The sequence below is a fragment of the Mauremys reevesii genome, linkage group 5 (assembly GCF_016161935.1).
Source record: "Mauremys reevesii isolate NIE-2019 linkage group 5, ASM1616193v1, whole genome shotgun sequence".
Taxonomy (NCBI): domain Eukaryota; kingdom Metazoa; phylum Chordata; order Testudines; family Geoemydidae; genus Mauremys; species Mauremys reevesii.
The window spans coordinates 89,835,789-89,847,526 of NC_052627.1; the positions used below are offsets into that span (position 1 = coordinate 89,835,789).

At 38.2% G+C, this 11,738-nt stretch overlaps 1 long non-coding RNA gene across 4 annotated transcripts in view; it reads right to left on the reverse strand.

Annotated features, from left to right (window-relative positions):
• LOC120405693 overlaps window positions 1–9,681 on the reverse strand; it is a 37,182-nt gene extending 27,501 nt beyond the window's left edge. For 2 of the 4 annotated variants that reach the window (XR_005598779.1, XR_005598777.1), the window contains exons 1-2: window positions 9,581–9,663; window positions 3,516–3,603 (exon numbers count right to left, since the gene is read on the reverse strand). This is a non-coding gene — a long non-coding RNA (uncharacterized LOC120405693). Of the gene's footprint in view, window positions 1–3,515; window positions 3,604–3,848; window positions 3,939–9,580 lie in introns of those variants that run through there. The other 2 variants (XR_005598780.1, XR_005598778.1) reach the window with 2 other exon arrangements.
• Between the last annotated feature and the right edge of the window lie 2,057 nt (window positions 9,682–11,738).

Genomic DNA, 11,738 nt, shown 5'->3' on the forward strand with positions numbered 1-11,738 from the left:
TCCAATCCATCACATGAGGAATGCAGAAAAAACCTCACTAGACCTCTGCCAGTTTGTTCCAACTGGAAAAATTCCTTCCTGATCCCGAAACAGGCAATCAGTCAGACCTGCAATATCCTAAAAACACAGCTCCTGTGCTACACCTAAGGGGAGGGAGGGTATGGGAGCTAGAAGGAGCACGAGGCTTTTGAAAAGCCCAGGATAGTTTAAATATGCAGGGTTTTGAGGAGTGGCATGCAAGAGCCTATTGGCTAACCTGGTCCCACATCCCCAACCAATGGGAAGACAGCAGACCTGTGGTGGGGGCAGCACGTTCTGGCCATGCTGCATGTTTGTGTCCTCCCAGGTACTGTGCTACATCCCCATCCATCTGTTCAAGGTCCTCCTCTCCAGCCACTGACTGTGGAGGAGGGGACATTTAAACCCTCATCTCTTCTTCCTCCCCCTCTTCATTAGTGCCACAAGAAGTTTGCCATGCCAGTAAGGGCTCTACTTATGTATGGCACAGGGGAGTGAAAGTTGCCAAACTGATGTTCCACTTATTTTTGACTAGCTCTTTAAAATAGTGAGATTAAGTCAAATTCATTCCTGGAGTAACTGCTGAGATCATTTCTTTAGTATAATGCTGTCATAAACAGATAGTTAAGGGTTAAAGTCTCTTTTACCTGTAAAGGGTTAACAAGCTCAGTAACCTGAAAAACACCTGACCAGAGGACCAATCAAGGGACAGGATAATTTCAAATCCCTTTGGAGGGAAGCCTTTGTCTGTGTTCCTTGTTTTGCTCTGTGTGCTCTCTTTGGATCTAAGAGAGGCCAGACATGTCTCCAAGTTCTCCTGGAGTATTTCATACTATCCAGTATAGTGAGTATTAGAAAGGCGAATTATTCTTATAATTTGATTTCTACATTTGCAATTGTGTGTTTGCTGAAGGAAATTCTTTATTTCTGTTGCTGTTACTCTAATTATTCTGAGGAGGAGGGAGGGGAAGTCTCTCCAGTTTTTATAAGTTAAACCCTGTATTTTTGCATCCTGGTAATACAGAGATAGTGTACTTTTTTTCTTTCTCTAATAAAATCTTTTCTTTTTTTAGAACTTGATTGACTTCTTCCCTTGTTTGGATTTTCAGGGGAGGGGGAAGGGAATCCCTCTTTGTTTGATTCAAGGAGTTTGAATCAAGGTATCTCTCTCCAGGACTAGGGAGGGGGAGGGGAGTCCCTCTTTGTGTTGAGTCAAGGATTTGTAATCTCTCCAGAGCAGGCTGGAGAGAGGGAAGGGGGGGGAGGGGAACTGACTGTTTCTCTCTCTCTCTGGTGAGATTCAAGGGGTTTGAAATTATCCTGTCCCTTGATTGGTCCTCTGGTCAGGTGTTTTTCAGGTTACTGAGCTTGTTTAACCCTTTACAGGTAAAAGAGACTTTAACCCTTAACTATCTGTTTATGACAAATGCAGACCTAAAAGTTTTTCAAATCAAAACAATGTCCTAAGACAAGAGGAAAAGCATTAAGGGCCAAAAACAGGCATCTCCATTCATTTAAACCTTGTCTACACAAGCAAAGTTACCCCTGGTTGACCCATAGTCAATGTGTGTAGCTAAATCAGTCATCATTCTGAACAGAATGGCCACTCAGAACTTCATGGCAGCAGTGACCATAGCCCCCAAACCCACCAGCTTCATAAACATGGCCCCCTAGCACTTGAGGATCTCCATTAGCTATTAGCAGTATAGGGCCTGTGAAACACTGTTGAGCAGTTTTGATTCCATTCAGTAGAGAGCAGTGATGCACACTCACTCCAGCCAGTTTATTAAAATTGCATGTATGTTGTAATGGTGTTTGCTGAATAAAAGAAAAAAAAATACTTGCCCCAAAAGATTGTTTTCAAATATAAAAGTGGCAATGGACAAATGTTTAGATCATTTATCCAAGCTTCTCCAATCTCAGACTTTTTGATTCAGAGAAATGGGACCAGAATCCCCTGCTTTTTGCTTTGCAAACTAAAATCCCAACCTATTGGAACAGATATGGGACAAAGCTGTCACCATTTATCCAAACTACTCAAAATCTGGGCAGTTCACGTAAATGGGTTCTGGATCTGATCAACACCTAGCATTGGTTATGCAGAACTACTACTGGTCTGCTCCATCTTGAATTTCAATGTGATATTAGCTTCCATTTGACCTGTCTTTGATCCAGTTTTAGCTCACTGTGTTGCCTCTATTTAAGGTATTGGTTAGGGTATGACTAGATGGTAATGTAATACAAGAGTAGAATATAACATTTGTTTTATATCTCCTGTGCTAAAGTCTTCAGATCTACTCAGGATAAAGGCTTATTCTAATTGCAAAGAAAGGCTTTCCTCTGAGAAAAATACTCAGTAATGTGTTATAGCCACAGCCTTAGAAATAAGATTCCATTGTTTTGCTGGAATTTTAATGGATGAGTGGGTAACGTTCCAAACTGCTGAGTATCCAGGAACCAGTGTCATGCAATTTTAATTCAGCTGTACTGAATATATAGTGAAATCTGTTGTATACTACATTGAAATGTACTTACACTTATGCATTAAGCAGCAATTAAATTGCCTCTGTATTGGAGTCTTGGAACACTTAGTACTAAAAACAGAATCCAAAACAACAAGACACCCATGTACAAAGAACAAATATTTTGAAATAACCCTCTAAACATTCCTTGACTTCAGACTCGTCATCTCTTGAAGGAAAAGGAAATCTAAACATAAATGATTGACAGTGGCCAAGTGAACGTAGCCAACAGCTGAAGTGTCCTAGATTTCATCTTCATTGGTCCCTTTTTTGACTTAAAATCAAAATCCATTTGTAAGTTATTGACCTAGTTTTGTCTATGCTCTTTCAGAATGCAAATCATAGCAATAGCCTAGCATGCAGATGACGTACGACTTCAGCATTCTCAGAAACACACAGTTATTCCCAGTCACTCATCAAAACACTAATGTTGCCCTCTGGTCAAGGTTAGCAGGATGAATCTGTAAGAGCAGTGTTTTAGCTTCACACACCATTAACCTAGGGTGCTTCAGGCTATATGCCATATGCTTGATGAACAGGCACTGACACACAGTCCTAATATATTTGTGTAACAGAATATATCAAGACCTAAAATGTGATTAATTTCCAGGAGCAAAAAATACTTTGTGTGGGAGAGGCAAGGGACAGAAAGTATGGGCCAACTACTCTAAAATTATGCAGTGTATAAATATCAACCATATGCACATCCAGTATGTTTGCTATCATAAATAACTGTCTCTTATACTTGTATTTTTGTGGAGGGGGATGGGGTGAAGAGAAGACACATTACGCTAATTTTTAATAAACTTTTTTGGCGTTCTTTCTGAAATACAAATATATTTATTTACTACAAATGTGATACGTTTGTAAGGTGGTTTGTTTCATTTTTCATTTAAAAAGAAATTGTAAAAATAGTGTGTTTATTCTAAGCCAGAAAAATTATGCCCAACGGCATTCATTTATGTGAGCACTTACAGTTCTAATCAACTCCAATACACCGTTACTGATTCTGTGAAGTTTATGGCACCATAGCTCCCAGTCAAGAAGTCTGAACATCAAGGCCCTATGAATAACAACCAAGACTACTATGAATAACAACATATGCAGCAAAATTCTCCTCCTTGATCTGCAGTCCTGATCTGTTATAGAATCTAACAAGATACAGGTTATATTTAAACTGGGGAGCCCACATGAGATCTTTTCTAAGCAAAGAGAAATTGCTGCTACTTAATAACATTAGTATAGAAACGGTCCAAATAAGGATTTGCGAGTTCCACCTTACACTCAGGTAATGGGTCAAGTTTATACCTTTGCTGATGCTTCTGTTTGGCTGGAGTTGGTTTTCTGCAAGGCAGATTTAATAAGACAGTAGTACATCTGTATAACTTGTAATGGCTGAAACCTAACAACCAAAACCAGAGCAATATAGTTTTAATTACAGTATAAGTCAACAGTTGTGAAGATACCAAAAAAATTATCTCACTGTCAGCTATATTCAATGGAAAGGGGAAAGTGTATTTCTTTTTTTTCAGATTCTCATGGCGGGGGGGAAAGGATTTTCTTCAAAAACTTTACAACAAAATTCATCTGTTGACTCATAGGAGTAAAGTTAGCAAGTACATGGATTCAGTTGGATGACACATGGACATAAAGTTAAGAGTTAGCAGGATCGAGGCCTAAGTGTGGAAACTTGAAATCCAAAAGGAGAAATATCCAATTACGAGACCAAACATAGGAGGCTATCACTGAAATCATTTTGCAGACTATTAAACATTTTTTTTAACTTTTTCTATGTACATAAGCATCTATACTATGACCATCACCAGTGTATCTGAGCAACTGGCAAAGGGCCTACCCCAACCATTGATGTCAATGGAAATCACCACCACCATGTGGTCTAGTTTCCTCTTTCCTTCCCCTTGGGCAGCTGGGGATTTAGCGCCCTGCACCCCACCTTCTTCCCTTTGGTCTTATATTGTTTTTTATATTAAGTGAATGATATATTATTTGTATTGCAGTAGTGTCTAGGGGACCCAGTCACAAACCAGGACCCCATTGTGCTAGGTGCTGTACACATATAGAACAAGAAGAGTCTCTCCAAATCAAGCTTATAATTGGAGAGATTAGCTTCACGCAAACAACATGGTATATTGAGAGCGTGACTCTTAGCAGTACGGGTTTCTCTGACTTTTTTTAGTCTGTTGAAGAGGAAGAAGGTGAAGTTTTGCCATTTGAAAAAGGCATATAAATGTACTCCTTATTCTGTACATCATGTTGCCTCATATATCACAAGATCTGTGAAGCAAGCCACAGGGCACAGTGAGGTCCTGTGATTTATACACCATGCAGCCTATCCAGATCATATGCATAGTTGTCGTCTTTCATTTTATTTATTACATTTTCACTTCCCCAGAAATACATATTTTCCTTCTTTAATATTTCTTTATATTACTATTTTAAGTGTTCTGCTCAGTTTATTACCTATTTTAGAATACCATGCAAAGAATCAAACATTTTCAATTAAAGCAAAATGCAATCTATCAAAATTATGAATTTATAAACCAAGAGGAACCAAAACATTACACTCATACTGGTTAGAAAATACTCCTTCCAGAATTTGTAATTTTTAAATGCAAGCTGCATAGGATGGTGACACTAACGAACTTGCATGTTATCATAAGATAATTCAGAAGTTCATATTTCAGTTGTCAAATTTTCTTCTAGCAAACTGATTTTGGTTAGTAAAAGATTGCTTGTTTATTGGTGTTACCCACCTGCATCCCCAATGGGATGATCACATGGAAACTCAGTTGACACTACACTTGAAGACCATAGCGGAGGCTACAATGGTATTGGTATTGGGCTGACCCAATTTATACCTTTGCTATTCTAGCCCCACCCTACCGCCAATTTGGATTTTCTGATGGTGGTGGTTCTGTGCCAAATTCTGCTGTGGCTTCCACCCCTTCAGAGGCTAACATGAATCTGAGCTATATTTAGGGTGACCAGATGTGTTTTTTTATAGGGACAGTCGTTTTTTTTTTTTTTTTTTATTATATAGCTTCTACCCCCCCCCCCCCCCGATTTTTCACACTTGCTGTCTGGTCACTCTAGCTATATTTTCAAGAGATGGTAAAACATTTTCAATGAAAAATGTTACCAAAATATGAAGTTTTTGATTAAACATTATTTTAATCTGTGGAGGAAATGCTGTTTCTAATTTAAAAAACAAACAACATTTCTAAATGACAAGAAAATCATTTTGATTTTATTTTTTTGTTTGGTTTTGATTTCCAGGTTTGGAATTTTTGGTGGGCTTTTCCCTTTTTCAAGTAGGAAAATGGCTATGGGAAAGGTAAAAATCAGAGACTCGGGGGGGGGGGGGGTGTCACCAAACTTTACAAAAGACTAAAAAATGGTCTCCATTGCAAGAATGTGAAAAAAGTAAAAAAAAAAAAAAAAAGAGGAAAGCACTAGTTTATCTCAGATTTTAAAATATACAAAGCCATTTAAAACAGAGAAGGTGACATTCTCTCACTTCTATATTTTAACTCTTTTCACACTTTTCCAGTGGAAAAAATTGAAAAATGTCTGAAACAATGTTTTCCCCTAATTTCTCACTCTCTTTTTAAACTTTCCCCATCCCTTTATTTTTTCCAATAGAACAAAGGCAGGAAAAGATTAAAAAAATATTAAAAAGGAAGAGAAACGTAGGGTGAACACTTGAAAATCCAAAACCTGAAAGTTTTTTCAGTTTTCAAAACTGCCCTGAAAGAAACATTTTCATTTCATTCCACAATTTCCTGTGAAAAATAAAATTACAGGAAAAAACTAATGCCCCAATCCATTCTAATAGATTAGAAAATATCTTTTAGTTGAATAAGGGACTTTTTTGGAATCTTGGCTGGCAGCAGTAGAGTCCTACACTGCATCAGTGGAGTTATTTTATATAAAACAGTCTTTAGGGTATGCTATCGTGGTTTAGGAATGTACGGTACAGAGATTCTCCAAAATGAATGGCTGCCTCAGCATTAAATTGCAAACAATGTATTGCTTGCAATCCACACATAGGGGTGTTTGTAGCCATCAGCACTCAGCTCCAAGATTATTTATAAATTCAAATCTGCCAGTACAAAAGCAGAGGCAATTGCAGTGCATGACACAGGGAAAAAGATCACAGTACGTGATGTACAGTATAGGAAGAGAATATTGCTATCATTGATATGGAATAGAATTTACAGAAAAATCATGGGCCAAGAGCTACACAGTTTAGTCACTCCAATGGAGTTGCAGGGATGTAAATGAGATCTGATTTTGGCCCAGCATGTGTAGCAATTTACCTGGGAGTGGACATCAGGCTGAAGACCATCCTCATTTATCCCTTATGCAACCTAAAAGGTAGTAACTGACGGCAAAACTTGGTGAATACCATACTATAGTGCTGAATTTGTGATGCTGAGTTCTGGAGAGCTTTCCCAAGCACCACCTTGATCATTTCCCTCATCCGTTGAGCTCACCTATCATCCATCTCCATCCTAACTCTGATCTATATGTTCATCCTTAGATCATGAACTCTTCTTGTCAATAAGGCGGGCAACTTGCACATTGTGGCACATAGCTCCCATAGATAAATTATTGTTTGAGGAGTTTTCTATCTTAACAGTTTCACATTAAATCAGAATGAAACTTTTTATAAAAATTGTCAATCCAGATGCAAAATGTTTCCCGCTTGAGATATTGTAATCCATTAAGATATGTTTATAATGATAAAGCAGCAGAACTCCTGTCCCCATCTCTAAAACTATTTTAAATGAGATTCAGAGACTCTCTTGACCATTTCTAATGTACTGCAGTAGCTAGGCACCATTTAAAATATTACATTCAGAAGGACTAATTAATTTTTTTAGGAGAACAGTTTTCAGGGAGAATGGGTTTCAATCTGACATTAACAAATTGCAGCAGAAAAATCACAAAGCCAATTACATGACATAAATCATGTTAACTCACTGTGAGACAGCATGTGGCTTTGCCAAAAGCCCTTTGTATGGCCTAGTGCACATTTTCCTCCCCGCTTTCCCCCCTTGTTTGGGAAAGGGGTTAGTAATTTTACTAGGACTCAATTTTCAGAGGTGCTGAGCACCTAGAGCTTCATTGGTCAACTTCTCTGACAATCAGGCCCCGAGTGTCTTGAGTTAGGGACCCAAAACTGGAGACATTCAAAATTAGACACTTAATTTTTTTTTTGGCCTAAGTGACTTGCTTTAACCAACATAGTGAGAGAGTGGCAGAATTAAAGCTAGAACCCAGGTCTCCTGCACAACAGCCCCGTTCCCTCACCATATCCAGGGGTCCCAGAAAAGTGAGGGTTTTTTCACATTTCATGGACTACAATAAGCAGAATGGGAGCAGTTAAGGCTGCTGCTCTGACCTAAGTCTGTTTTTGTTTTGCTTTGGTGTGTATTAAGTCTGACCTTTCACATAGATTTAATGCAGATTTTAGCATTTAATATATTGCCGCTTGGTAAGGATGTGCACAATAAGGGAGAGAACCTGAATTTGTTCAGAAGGCTAGTTCATGACACAAAAGGGCTAGTTATTAAAATGCCTATTCCATGTTTCCTAAATGAAAGGGAGGCCAGTCAAATTTCTGATTCACTTTGGAGTTAATTGCTTTAGATAGGAAATCAATCACGGTTAAATTCCAGGTGGAGAAAAGCATTTTTGTAGCTGAGGCACATAAGTCTATTTTGATGTGTGGGTGACATGTTCTGGTGATTTACCAAGCCGCAGATTCCTGCCTCAGGTGAGAAGACAAATTTCAGCAAGTACTCTATGCCCTGAACAGGGGAAGCAGGGAACATTCTGTAAGCAGTTAGTAGCATGGAGTGATATTATATTGTTATGCCTCAAGGCAGGGAAAGACTTCAGTTCTTCCATCTCACTAATGAGCGTGGAGGGTCTTTCACCATGCAGAGATACTTCAGTGAAAAGACAAGCACAGAAATCACTTGGTAAAACATTATTAAGGGGATAATTCAGTAAAAGGAAAATTATGGCAAGAAATATCTAGGTGTATTTTGCATCCATTTTTGGAAAATATTAGAGTGGATTAAAATCTATGGAGCATTTTCCTAGGACCAAACACTACCTTCAGAAATGTGCATGAAACTCTGAGTCACTAAGTTCCATTCTTAAATTTCTTCTTGTATCTTATTCAGAGGTATAAGAAACTCTGCCCATATATATATCACATCTATGAGAAATATTCACCCATAAGCATCTAAAAAGATGAAATCACAGTTTTAGTTTGTTTTCCCCTTCATTTGTTAGCAGCCTAACAGAGAAGTAGCATTTAACTTTCCAGTGTTAATTTTGTACCCCACAAACTTGCTGAATGTTTAAATTTCTATTAATACAATAGGTAAGATGATGTGGGGCTTATTCAAAAAATGGAAAGGATCATGCAAAAATAGTAAAAGTGTGTGTGTGTTATCAGTTGATATACCCGACACATTGTATATTTGAGGCGGGGGAGGGGGGGGGAATATTAATCAAACATCAATCTGAGTTCAAGCTCTTATTTGTTCTTGGCTTTTAAATTTAAAAAAAATCAGTGCATATTTCCTTTGTTTGCAGACTACTGCATAAAAATTCTAGCAACAGCTTTGTAAGATTGATTGTAACTTACATCACTTCTGGCATTCTAAATATGTTCCTAAACAAGTCAAGGACAGTCTCCATCATATTAGAGAGTCTCCCTATTTGTTATCTCTTGATAGATACATACAGTACAGTGTAAATGTCAAATACCTCTTGAAAGTGTACAGTAACTCTAAATACTTATTTTTTTACTTCACACTTCATTTATTTTCATCCCATATCTTGAGTGTCTGATCTACCCATCTAAGGGTTTTTCCATAGCCTATTCATCACAGCATCTAAGCAATGCTTAGTATCCAATGCCTATCTCTTTATTTAAAAAAAAGTTAATTTCACAAAGAGTATGTTTTTGAGTAAAAAGGTGAAATACAGCCACTTACCCTTGGAACACCTACCTGCATACACCAAGTAACAATCTTCTCTACATTCAGCCTCTTTAAAACTTGTCAGGATCTCAGTTGCCTCTGGGGGCTCAGTGCCTACAAACCCAGTGAGGTCAGCTGGGCTCAATAAAGCTTCACTAAGTAACTGTGCTCCCTGATTGGTCAGAAGAGACAACAGACCACCATTTAAGACTGGTAGCAACAGCAGCATAGTGGCTGCTCAGTGCATTCTAAGCTCATAGCTGCACCAGATCTTCTTCCAGTCCACTCCTTGATCTGCTCTACCCCTGGCCTGCTCTAGCCCCAGCGCCAGCCCCAATCTACCTCTTGATTCCTAACTCCTCGCTCTGACCACTGACTTGTCTTCTGACCACACTTCTGGTTCTGCCTGCTGATTCTGCTCTGACCATTAGGCTAGACTTCTGCTCCAGTCATTAGGTTTCATCCCCTACACTTCAGTGTAGGACACTCACTTGTTCTGCAAAGCCATTACATGATAATCTACCAATTATAGATACATTTAAAAGTACACACAATATCCTAAAGCTAAAACTATCTCCACTGATGCTCCAAAGATTGGATCATCACCGTGTGTCTGCAGCGCATAGACACAGTCAGACTTTAGGCCTAATCCGGCTCCTAATAAGATCAATGACAAAACTGCCTTTGCTTGCAAGCTCTTTGGGACAAGTGTTCTACTTTTTCTTGACATCAATATTGTAAATAGCACTGTGAGAGATCCTTTGTGATTATTAATAGTTCTTGGATGCAGTGGAATCTCTGAAACTGGTATTTCTTCAGAAAATGTAATTACCTCAGCATATCATCTCTGGAGCTCTGAAGACACTGGTGGCAAAGCTTAATAAAGTAAATTTCATCCAAGCACTATCTTTAACAATCAACGAGATATGGAAACAGATCAAAGATTAATAGCATTGCATGTGGATGTATAAGAAATGAATTAAGATTTAGTGATGGATTCTTATGTATAAAGTCTAGAGCCCAGATTCTGAAATCTCACTTAGTGTTTACTCCATTCTTCAGGCCCACTGAAGTCAATGGAAAGACTCCCACGGACCTTGGAAAACCCCCTTATTAAGCCAACTTCCATCACTTCAACAGGCATTTCCCCGAGTAAGAATGGAATAAAAACTAAAGGGCAGATACAGAGACCTTTAGTCATGTTGTTGTATAGTACTATTACAAGAATACTTCATGAGTGGACCAAGGTACTAATCAACATGTCTTAACGGACATATATTGATTTCAATGGCATCATTCATGAAGTAAGGTGCTATTTAGCATGAGTGAGGATATCAGAATCTAGTCCCATGTAAGTAAGTACAGAATTTGTCCCCATAGACTGGAATCAATGTAAGCATGTGCATCGGCTTTTGCATGTGTAATGGTACAAAAAATAGTCACTGTATATCACTGAAGTGTGCTCTGTCATGTTGAATCTCTAGCTTGTCACTTGTTCATTCAAAGATGACATATGTCTTTAATTAAGCCCACGTCTTGTACTTGCACATTTACTCAATTTTCAAGTTTAAAGGAAAGTGAGATTAATGTGTCCTATCTGATTGCTGTAGTTTCAAAACCAAAGACCAATCTCAGAAGGCTCAATATTGAACATCTGGTATCTGTCACATTAAAATAAAATAGATATGGATCAGACAATAAGCATTGTTCACCGTGAAGGCAGACAATCTGATTGGTATGCTGTTTTTCAAAGCAACTCAATGGTATTACCACACTTAATGGGAAGATAAATACTGTAATATTTATTATCCACTTATTTCTAGTCCACATTTTCCAACTCCTTCTCAATAAAGTGCCAATGACATGTCTTAGAAAGAGACAGCAACTGTCGAGATAAAAGGCATACATTAAAAAAATTCATACTAAAAGCCATCTTAGATTACATAAAATGAAAGACATTTTTAAATTGTACCGATTTTAAGGATTTGGGATGTTTGTTTACTTCTTGAATTTCACTCAGGCGCCATTTACACTTATAGCTGGGGTGGGGAATCCAGGCTTGCATAGACGTACTCACACTAGCTTTCATTGAACTAGAGCACTAAAAATAGTAGTAGAGCCAGGGTAGCATGTGCAGCTGCCCCAAGTTCATACCCACAAGAGGGGTTGTACC